This window comes from Manis pentadactyla, chromosome 2 (assembly GCF_030020395.1).
Source record: "Manis pentadactyla isolate mManPen7 chromosome 2, mManPen7.hap1, whole genome shotgun sequence".
NCBI lineage: Eukaryota > Metazoa > Chordata > Mammalia > Pholidota > Manidae > Manis > Manis pentadactyla.
In genome coordinates, this window is record NC_080020.1 from 235,045,937 (window position 1) to 235,057,588 (window position 11,652).

The window sequence follows — 11,652 nt, forward strand, 5'->3', positions numbered from 1 at the left end:
TGAGACAGATATCACCTGAGCTTTTTCCTGGGGTAAGAACAAGGAAGGGAGTGTCTCATGGAACAAAAGGCATTTGAGATAGAAAGGGAAAGATAGAAAGAAAATGATAGACACGAGTCAGGAAAGAATGGGTGAATTCAAAGGAGTCTAAGGAGCCAAGGGTGGGGGCAGAAGGGTGCAGAATCGCAGAGGAAGAAGAGCTTAGGTGTGTCGGCAGGACTCGGCGCTGTCCTGGGAAGGCTGGTGGGAAACAGAGTCTAAGATCACAGGGGCTGAAGAGCCGCGGGTCCAGGAGCCTGTCTGGAGACCCTGAGATGCCGTTGCTCTGAACTGCCCGTGTGTGAAGCACGTTGGCTGTCAGTCGAGGCAAGTTCAGGTTTTGGATGACATTGGAACCTGTCTCCTTCCTGCATCTCCTTCTCACCGGATGACAGGACTTCCTGGGTGGGCGGGGACCGTGTGTATCTGCACCTCAGCCGCTGGGAGGATGAGTCGCAGGCTCTTTCTGGGGCAGCCCACCGCTTTTCAGGGTGACCTGAAGCCCTGCTGGTGCAACGCCTCTTCAGTCTTAAAACCAAGAACTCCCAGTCCCGGCTCAGTGAGAGTCTATCCAGTCACTTCCATGTGTGTTTAGAAGCTAACTAGCAGACAGACCTCATTCTATGTACACTTGCATAGCAGATAACAAAATTGTTAAAGGAAAAAAACAAACAAACCCAGACCACACTGAAGTGCGCGACGGGGAGAGAGCAGCTCAGGTCCGGCTCAGGAGAGGCGCCCTCTGCCCTGCCTGCAGCTCAAGGCTGCCCGGCCGCCCACCTGGCTCCAGACCCCCTCCCCGAGGACTGTCTCCGTGGGGCCCAGCACTAGGCGATCTTGAGACATTATTAGGTCTGGGATCTTTCAGGGCTGAATGTGTTTGACAAACTCCTTCAGTTTCTTCAGTACCCTGGGCAATGCCATTCTTTCAGAACACATTATTTGTTTTAAAGTGGGTATAACATACAGTCAGCATCTTAGGGATTTTCTGTAAGGTTATGACGGCTCATTTAACAGGGTTCATTTCCCCTAGTTTTCCTGAGCAGAAGGAGGGTAGAGCGGTTCCTAACTGCAAAGCAGGGAGAACAGAACCCCCCTGGGACGGGGGCTGGGTTCCCACTGAGGACACACCCAGGTCATGGTCAATGGAAACATTTCAATTTCAGTCAAGATCGTCTTTTTTCTAAAGTAAGGAAATGAACCCAATCATTCAGGATGATTTTTCATTAAAGAAATGCTTACTACAAGAAGTTGACTATACTTAAAGAGTTGCAATTATTTGAAAACTTTGCTCACCAGAAACACCTTATTGTCCGGAAAGGCCAGATGAGCAGGACATTGCTATCTTTGGGGGAGAATTCTCAAAGGGAGGAGGGGGGTGGACTACCCTGTTCTGAGCAGATCGCTCCTCTGCAAGACCAGCTATTCTTTTCAAATGCGCTTGGTGACTGTCATGTAGATTTTCACAAAGAAAGACAGAAATTGTTGAAAATTGGAAATTTTGCATCTATTCACAACCACATGCTCACATTACCCAAAATATCCACAGTATCCACTTGATTAAGGAGGCGGGGCAAGTGCAAAGCCACATAAAATTGTCGGACGCCGGAAGTCCCTGCTTGTCAGCCTCTATTTGCAGCCTTGATGGGGCTGCGCTGGGACCCGAGCGCTGGGACAGCGGCCGAAGCCCAGCCCTGCAGCTGCTCCGTCCACCCCATTCCGGGGGAGCTACGCCTGCCTGGTTGTCTCTTCATAGCCGTGAGATCACCGTGGAGCTCCTTGAAGAAGTTTTCTTGCTAAAATCAGCAAATGGAGATTTAGACAAGTAGCTATGCTTTGCATCCTGGAGGGATTTTGTATTAAAACGAGAAGTTTCACTGCAGTGATTAGCTGGCCTGATGTGACACACAAGCATAGATTTTAACAGACATTTAAATCCTGAAAACTGAATTACCATTTTGTTTTTCACTTTTCAAGTTTCTTGAAAGTGTTTTGGAATCTATTAATACTTCATATATAAAGAAAAGAAAATTTTGCCTTTTTAAAGAACCTGCTTGGATATGACAAGGAGTATTTAAAGAAGGCAGAGGAGACAGTAGCTCTCAGGACGTGGTCCCTCTGTGAGAAGAACGGCAGTTGTCCCTCCGCGTGTGTCCAATAGCCTCGTGTGCTTTAAGCATATACACTTTTTAAAAATTTTGGTATCATTAATCTACAATTACAGAAAGAACATTATGTTTACTAGGCTCCCCCCTTCACCAAGTCCCCCCCACATACCCCTTCATAGTCACTGTCCATCTGCGTAGTAAGATGCTGTAGAATCACTACTTGTCTTCTCTGTGTTGCGCAGCCCTCCCCATGCCCCCCCCCCGCACTATACATGTTAATCATAAAGGCATATACACATTTTATTTAAAAATCTTTAAATAAACTTTCAAAAAGCCAAAAAAGAAGAAGACAGGGAAAAGAAGGCTGAGAACCATATCAATCTGCCCTAAGCGATTCATTTATCTTTGGAGTCAGATTTATTTTATAAATAAGAAAATTTTCATTCAATAAAAATTCTAATTAGAATAAAAGCATCTATTTCTTACAGAGATTCTGTATCACAATTTTTTAATGTTGTATTCATTGGTTATGTATGGCATCATACTAATATAAAACTGATTATCATATTACAAGTTTTAGAGTTCTCCAGAGAAACGGAGCCAATGGGAGATTTACATCTGTGTGTGTGTGTGTGTGTGTGTGTCGCTATGTAATGTGTGTGTGTGTGTGTGTGTGTGTGTGTGTGTGTGTGTGTGTGTGTGTGTTTGAGTGTAGAATTGGCTCCCACAATTGCAGAGGCTGAGAAGCCCCAAGATCTGCCTTCTGAAGGCCTGGGAGGCAGGACGGCTTATGGCATGAGCTCCAGTCCTGGCCTGGGGTCAGGAGACCTGTGTCCCAGGCCTGGGGCCAGCGGGCATGAGGCGGAGCAAATTCCCTCCCTCCCACCAGCTCCATCAGGCCTGGGAGGCTGGACGAGGCCTTGGGCTTCACTCAGTCCACTGACGGGAATGTTCATCTCTAGCGACAGCCCAGACACACCAGAATAATGCATGAGCAAATATCTTGGCACCCAGGTGACACCTAAAGTAACCATCACAATTGGCATATGAATTAGTATTTTAACTCAAATTGGTAATGAATTACTTCTTACACTTTGCTGGAGACCGACGCCTTGTCAGCCGTGCCTTCCTGGCCACAGCGCATCCTTCCCCAGCTGCACACCTGAAGCAGGGCCAGGCCCGGAGATGGTCCCCAGGGACGGGGGTTGAGGCCCAGGCCCTGCCTGCTGACCACCCCCGGCTCCCGGGGGGCTGGCCTGTTTCCCAGCCGCTGGAGGGCCAGGCAGGTAAGGTGACTCCTCCGGGTTTGCTGTCTTTCTGATCACAGTCCTGGAACTGGAATCTTTTGTCATCAACATGGAGGGTCTTCTCATCCCAGAGTGAACTTGACTGAAAAGGCTGTTGTCTTTACACTGAGAATCAGGAACTTCAATCACCAGAGGCCAGAAAGTGTGCTCTACTCCACCTCCTTAGGTGTGAGCTCCTCAACCACCATAGGGAGACTCTATACATCTTTGCAGAATATGTACATATTACATTTGTATTGAATTAATATGCATTCCCCTGTCAGTGAAGCATTTTATATATTTAAGTTTGTTATTAAATAAAAGCTGAATGCCATTATTTTCTTAGAAGGTGAATATCTTTATCTTTCTTTGTGAGCATCTACAAGAGACTCATGATACGCATCTGAAGGGGATGATCAGTTCATAGAGACTTGGAGGGAATTGCTCAGAAGAGGATGAGTCCCCCTAGCCTCCACGCTGCTATGAGTATTAGACTCAAAAATTAGATCCATGTATTTTAAAAGGCTTCTATCTGTTTGGAAATACTAAGATTTACAAATGTTTAGGGGGGAAAATCTGAAAGTTAGTAAATATACCTGAAAATGGTTAAGGTCTCTAAAATAATGCAAATATTTATAAAATTTTAATGTCTAGACAAATAAATCATTCATTACAAAGCAAAAGCCTATGATGAACCATGCTACTTAAAATGTGTCTTTCAAAAATTGGCAAGTGGAGAGATGAATAATAGGAAATACCTTAAAATACAAATATAAAGCCAGCTATACAGGAAAAAAAATGGCAGACTGCTGGTGACTAGTCCCACAGTAAAAAGCATGGCCATTACTCTTCCCATCCTCACAACAAGAAAATAACTAAATAAACTGAAATCAACCGCTGTTTAGATTCGCCAGTGATTTGAAGTCGCAGGGCGAACAGCTTCCCTGACAACTACACACAGACAGATGGACAGATACAGACAGTCCCAGCACCTAGGAGTAGAAGAAGAGGCTGACGACTGGTGGAAATAGTCTGAGAGCTGTTGAACGGTTGCTGGAGACGGAGCATGGCCAACCTTGAGAGATTAATAACAATCCCTTCGGGCCCAACCATTGGAAAACTCCCAACTTTTGTGAATTTTTCCTCCAGAGCTCCACCAGTTCTTAGAGTGAAGATCAGAGAAAATTCCCGCAAGCTTTTGGCGGTGGGAGAGTAGAAGCAGCCATTTCGAAATATGTCCAAAGCACTTTGCCCTTCTTATAAGGCCTACCTTCAAGGGAAACTTTTACCAAAGTTTAACCATTTGGGATTTCATCAAAGCCTGATTACTAGAAAGTAATTGACTCTGGCCTTCTTGCCGCATTTTGATGGGGGTGGGGAGCAAGAAGCACCTGTTAGATTCAAAACTCAGACAAACCTGATCACAGGATTATAAAGGTTTCCCCTCCTCAGCCTCACCCCACATCAACTGGCTTTTGTATGATAACAAGGAATTATAACTGAAATAATTACACATCTGAGACGCCAGACCCCAAGATAGCAGGGACGCAAAGCAGGGGCTCTGGAGGGAATGCCAGCCTCTGACACCACAGCTCCAGCAGAGTGAACACGGCCCAGCTCCTGACCAGACGCACATGGACTGCACACTACAGACTGACCACCTGTTACTTTAACCCAGTGCACTAGGTTCAGCTTTCAATAAAAAATCATAAGACATGCTACAAGGCAAAGAACACAGGCCAAAGAGACAAAGTATGCATCAGATCCACATTCAGATACGACACAGTTTTTGTAGTTATCAGACCATGAATTAAAACTAATATGATCGAAATGCAAAGAGTTCTAATGGAAAAAGTAGACAACATGTAAGAAAAAAGGGTAATTTAAGCAGAGAAATGGAAACTCTGAGACAGAAAGAAATGCTAGGAACCAAAAACACTGTAACAGAAATGAAGAAAGTCTTTGATGGGCTCATCAAAGTGAACAGAACATGGCCAATCAAAGAGCCAGTGAGCTGAAGAATTCTTAAACTAAAATGCAAAGAGAAAAAGAACAGTGCCCAAGAATTGTCAGACAATTGCGAAAGTAATAACACATAATGAGAATCCTAGAGAGAGACAGAAAAAAATATTTGAAGTAATAATGTCTAGGTGAGAATTCTCCAAAATTAATGACAGTCACACAATTACAGTTCCAGGAACCTCAGAAAACACCAAGCAGAATAAATATGAAAAAAAATATGCACCTACTGTAACAAACCCAAAGTTTAGAAAACCATAGACAAAAGAGCCAGAGGAAAGAATAACCCACCTCACTTAGGATAAGAATTTCATCAGACTTCTATTCCCATATGAGCAAGGGGAGAATGAAGGGAGATATTTAAAGTGTTGACAGAAATGCCACCAGTGTAGAATTCTGCATCCAGCAAAATTATCCTTCAAAAGTGAAGAAGAAATGGAGACTTCCTCAGACTATCAAAAGTTGATTTGTGGCCAGAAGATCTGCCATGTGAGGAATGTTGAAGGAATTTGTGCAGAGAAAGACAGTTATTTAGGTCTGGAACTTGGACTCACACAAGGAAAGGAAGATTAATTACTGCAGGAGGAATATGTGAAGGAGATTTTTAGGTGACAGAACCATTCTGCATGACACTGTAGTGACAGACATGTGGTGATGTGTATCATCAAAACTCAAAACTACAACACAAAGGAGTGAAACCTGATATAAACTATGGACATCGGTTAATAAAAATATGTCAGTAATGATTCATCACCTGTAACAAAGGTGTCTCACTAAGGCAAGATGTTGATCATAGGGCAAGATCAGTTCAGGGATGGGGGAGACATGTGGGGGCTTCATTACTTTCTGCTCAATTTTTCTGTAAACATAAAAGTATTCTGAAAAATAATTTATTTTATTCTATCATTTTATTCTGTTAAAAAAACCTAAATGTCAACCAATAAGGGACACGTCAACTGTCCCCAAGACTAATTCATGTCAGATTTACCCCCAAGCAATTAGCATGCAGACAATACCAACATCACTACATCTTCAAGAGAAAGGCTTACATTCTGGCATTGTTTTGCCCATGAATACTCGTCATACGTGTGTGTGTGTGTTTGCATGTGGACATGTACATGTGTGTATCCAACATGATCTTGGGGGGAAGTGAATGGTGTGATATGTCAGAGCCGTCTTTCTGAGGGATAAAGATAGACAGAGAGGGCTGGTTTTGTTATGAAGCCCCCATCTTTCCCGTTGAATCACATTTGCGTGTCTCTGCTATGAAGGAAATAGCCAAGGGGTCTGGACGAACATTTGGTGATTATTAGAATTTATAAACTAAATTATAAATTTGGCACCATCACCGGATTAGATGACAGGTGGGACTCAGTACATACATCCTTGTTATCTGCTTCACATGACTACTGCTCTTTAATTTTATAAACTTAAAAAACTGCTCTTAAGAGCATAAAGCATAAATGCAAGCTGCTTCATCCTCAGCTTGGAGTCAGGGGCAATTAAGGATAAATAGTCTTTCTTTAAGGGAACTAGGAAAACCTGGGCTGGGGGACCTTTCAGACTATAAGGTGAACCCCCAGTGTGAAGGGAAGAACTCAAAGCACAGTGCCTCTTCCAGAGCATGGCCCCTGTTCCTGCTAACAACTCACGGCCGTTATGAGGACATTCCCAGAAGTACCTGACCTCACAGCAGAAAAACCAGAATGGGGACCCCTAATCCAGAGAAAGAACATAACTCACTCAACAGAAATTTTCAGATTAAGATAAAAGAAAGATACAGTAGTCTCTACCTCAGACTCACCCTCCTTTGTTGCCACAAAATCAAGCTCTATTATGGGACTACAAAACCACACAAACCACAGGACCACGTGGACCACACAGGCCACATGACCACAGGACCACAAACCACATGGACCACAGGACCACAGGAGCACATGGGTCACAGGTCCACAGGACCACACAGATCACAGGACCACACGGATCATAGGATCACACAGATCACAGGACCACACGGATCATAGGATCACACGGATCACAGGACCACATGGATCACAGGATCACATGGATCACAGGACCACACAGATCACAGGGCCACAGGGATAAGCTTTCTGCCTTGTGATACAGAAGAAGACAGGAAGGTGCAGCTATTGTGATTTTTTCCTTTTTTTTCTATTCTTTTGGATGTACTTTCTAATATTTTTCTAATGACCAGAGTTTCCCACGCCAAGTGCACCACCTGGCTCTGCTGGCCCTTCACCCGGGCTGTGCAGGACATCCCTGGTTAAATGCAGATGATCACGTTTCCACTCAGCGGGCCTGGGGTAGGGGACACAGGACGTGCATGCTGACAAGATGCAGGAGGTCTTCAGGCAGGCGGGCCGAGCGTTCTAGTCTGAGACAGGCTGCCCTGGAAGGACTCAGACGTGGCACCCAAGTACCCCACTGTGGTGTGAGGAAGGCCACCCACCCTCTAACTGTGATCAAAGCTCTTCTCTGGGAAGATGAATCTGCTCTAGACAAATAAGTAGACAGGAGCCCGAGCTCACAGGAAATGGAATGGCCACATGGAAAGTTCTGGACTCTCCCAGGTGAGAAGGGACGTGTCCCTGCACGGAGTCCACGGGAGTAAGACAAACGCCTCTGGACCCCATTCTCTCCACTTCTGCACCAACCAGACCAACACTCAGGTGCTCAGCACTGTGCTTGGGTCTTGCCCAGACTTCCTGTGGTCGGTGCTCTTCACTGCAGTGAGCTGGCAAAAGCATCAAATAAAAAATTTAAATCAAATTGACAGATACTTAGGTAATTATTTTTTCCCTAGAAATGAACCATAGCCCAAGTATAAAATAATGGAACACAGGATTGAAGGACTTAGAATAAAATTCAGTGATGCAGGGAAAATTAGCAGTCAATTCTTGAGTGCTCGGATGACCACGGGCACAGAAATCATGATCCTCTTTGGGCAAAACACCCAGCAAAATCACAAAGGACGTTAAGGGAGATAGAGCAGAATTCAATGCTATCTGAAAGTAGTTGAAGAGATGTCCTAGGGTCCCAGAGCCGGGCAGGACAAGGAAGAGTGCCTGTCAGGGCTGAAGACAGCCTCTCCTTTGGAAGCATGTGCCTGTACCCTGTTGTTATTTCTGTTTAAGCAGCCAAACTGAAAGCACCCTTTCTTCACCCACCATCCATCCCCTGCTGCAGAAACAGGTCTGTTATGACATATAAGACAATGCATGTTGTAACATTAAACAGTCCATTTTTTGTGTGTGTCCAAATATGCTTACCTGTTACCTCGATCACGCAGGAAGTGGAAGAGTGGGCTTACTGCATCCTCAGACCGTCAGGCTCGTCCCTGTGCTTGCCCAGCTTTCCCCAGGCCGCTGTCTGCCCTGATGCTGGTCATCACCTGAGTCCAGCAAAGACGGCGCTTCTAGGGTCTAATTTGAACCACCTGAGGCTCCACACTGGGCCCCAGGGGGCTCCTGCTGGCAGCCCTACAATTTTCCAGGGTCCATCTTGTGATGGAGATGTTGGCTACAGGGCATCTCAGCTACTCCAGGGGGCCTGAAAATTGGACAATTCTTAAGAAAGTCAAAAACCTCAAACCAATTGAAGATGTTTCCATTTCCCTGCAAAGGAAGCATGAAGAATGTGGGTTGTTTGCTGCTTCATGGAGCGAAACAGCTTCAACAGCTGACTTACCATCACCATTTTTAAAGAAGTATCACATTCAGCTTGTGAGAATTGCCATGGAAAAATGGGCTCGCGTTGTACAAAGCATGCGAAGAACAAAGGAAGAAGCATGAATACAGAGAGACGGCAGGATGCACAGGTGCCAAGGTGAGGGAATGGTCAAGGAAAGTCATCTTGATCTTTTGTCCATTAAAATAAAGCAAAAGAAATCTTCTCCCAAACATTTCTTTCATGCCAGGGATCTGACCTATGAAATCATTGCTCAGAGTGGGGAAGGTAACCTTCCTTCTGCAAATGCTCACTGAGGGCCTGTGTGTCAAGCATTGACTGACATTCTGGAGAAATAGGTGGTCGTCTCAGGGCTCTGCACTCCGTCTGAGGGTGCGAGGGTTGGGCCACAGCCAAGAAACCTGGGGATGATTCCCTGAAGATGGGGTGGCAATGTCTATTTCCAGAGTTTTGCTAATTTGTTTATTTTTGCAAATATACCATGTGCTTTTCATCTTATGTAACAAGGAATTACAAAATTTAATTTCAAAAATTATTTCAGTTATTTCCATGTGTTTTCTTAACAGAAATTGTGAGAAAACATACAACTATTTTTAGAATGCTGTGTTGAACACCATGAAATTATGACAGTGGCCTGTGCCACCGCTATCTGCTGAGATGGTTCCAGATGGGATAATGTTGCAATATATATGGATAAAATTACTGTTGAATTTTAAAACTGTCTCATGTTGCCCACACCAGATGATATTTTTTCTCAAATCAACTATACCAAACTCCTTACTATGAGGGAGGCCTGGGAGGAAATTCCATACCTCAAAACCCACGCCTTTTCTTAATTACCTACATATATAGGGGACATGCCCTCTGCAAAGTTGCACTAGGAGCTACAGGAATGCAAACAGAAGTGGCATGACCAGGTCTCAGGGGGCTCACTGCCTTACTCAGAAATTGGCCTGATCCCAGCATAACTACAGAATAATATCAAATCTAATCTTTTCAGAAAGGTGCAAAGCGTCGTGACACTTTAAATTAGGTTGACATAATTTTCAGTTGGTGAGTCACATTTCAGAAAAGGTGGCATTTTGAACTGAAAATAAATTGAAAGGCTTAGAGGTGAAAGATACAGTGAGATTGGCATTATAAATGAGAACCTGGACAGAATCATGATAAAATTATGACTTGATAGCAGTAATCTTCTGGGCAGTATTATATTGGGTCTTTATAAGAACTCCATGAAGTAGAAATTTCTGAAAATATTTAAGAGAAGAAACTGGCTTAGAAGGACTTTCCCAGGATCATTTAGCAAGTGGATAAGAGTTACCCAAGCCTGAATCTTCTGCCCCTAAAGAGAGGTTGAAAGAGGGAGAGAGGGAACTTCTGAGAACATCCAGCTGGAGAGGCACAGGGAGGGACGTTCACAGAATTGCGGGGGCAGCTCCCAAGGACAGGGGCGGGTCTTCGCATGGCACCGTGCACGGCGCCCAGCAGATAATGGGGATCGAATCACTTGCTGAGTGATGCAGGGAGTGCATCAGTTAATCTGCTTCTGGACTGTTACCTGCAAACTGTCATAGACATACAGCTTTGGAATTTCAGCAAAACACATGTTTGTGTATGTGTCTTATCACATATACCAAAATACCTCAAAAGCTCAGTTGAATGTGCTCAAATATGAAGGAAAGAAGTCGGGGGTGGGGAGGGTTCAGAAATGCCAGGGTGTCCTGTCCTCCATTCCGGCCAGTGTGCTTGCTGGAGGGGGTGAGAGGCGGAGCAAGGAACTCTGCAACACCCACGAGAGAAAAGCCAGAGTCAGGACGTGAGGCGAGTCACCGACCTGCAAACGCCATTCCAGGGTGTAGGAGCCGGCGAGGATGCCGCAGTGCTGCCCCGTTTGGGAGGTTCTGACATAGAACCTTCCAGACCTCCAAGATTTTGTTGCTGGATTCTGCTTGGTGTACACTTTGTAGGCTGTCAAGTCATCTCACACTTTATTTATTTAGTTGTCAGTTTATTTTAGCTAATGGTTGAACCCGAGCTTTATGACAGCCGCTCCCTCTAATTAACGAATTCTGTGCTTCCTTTTCAAAGGAGGAAGGAGACCTCACGGGTCCGAGTCGTGTCCACAGGCCCCACGAGAGGTGATCCCGTGACACACGCCTCAGCCCGTGCACTGAAGGCCCTGAAAGCAGCTGGTTCCTGAGCAGGGTTCGCCAGCGTGTTAGTCACGGTGCCGACGGGCAAGCCAGCCCGGGCCGCGCGCTCAGGATGCGGCTGCCACGGGCTGCCATCCATCAGGTTCCCTCATCCCTGTTCTGAAGGCGGGCGGCTGCCGGCACACGGCCCAGGAGGTCGGGGGCATCGGCTCCACCGCCACGGGCCCCTGGTCCAACCGCGGAGTCACCTCAAGCACAGACTGAGTTCCTCTCATGTTGCCTTGAAAACACACAATATCATTTGTGTCTCAACCTGTGGGTGGGCTGAAATGCGGAGGA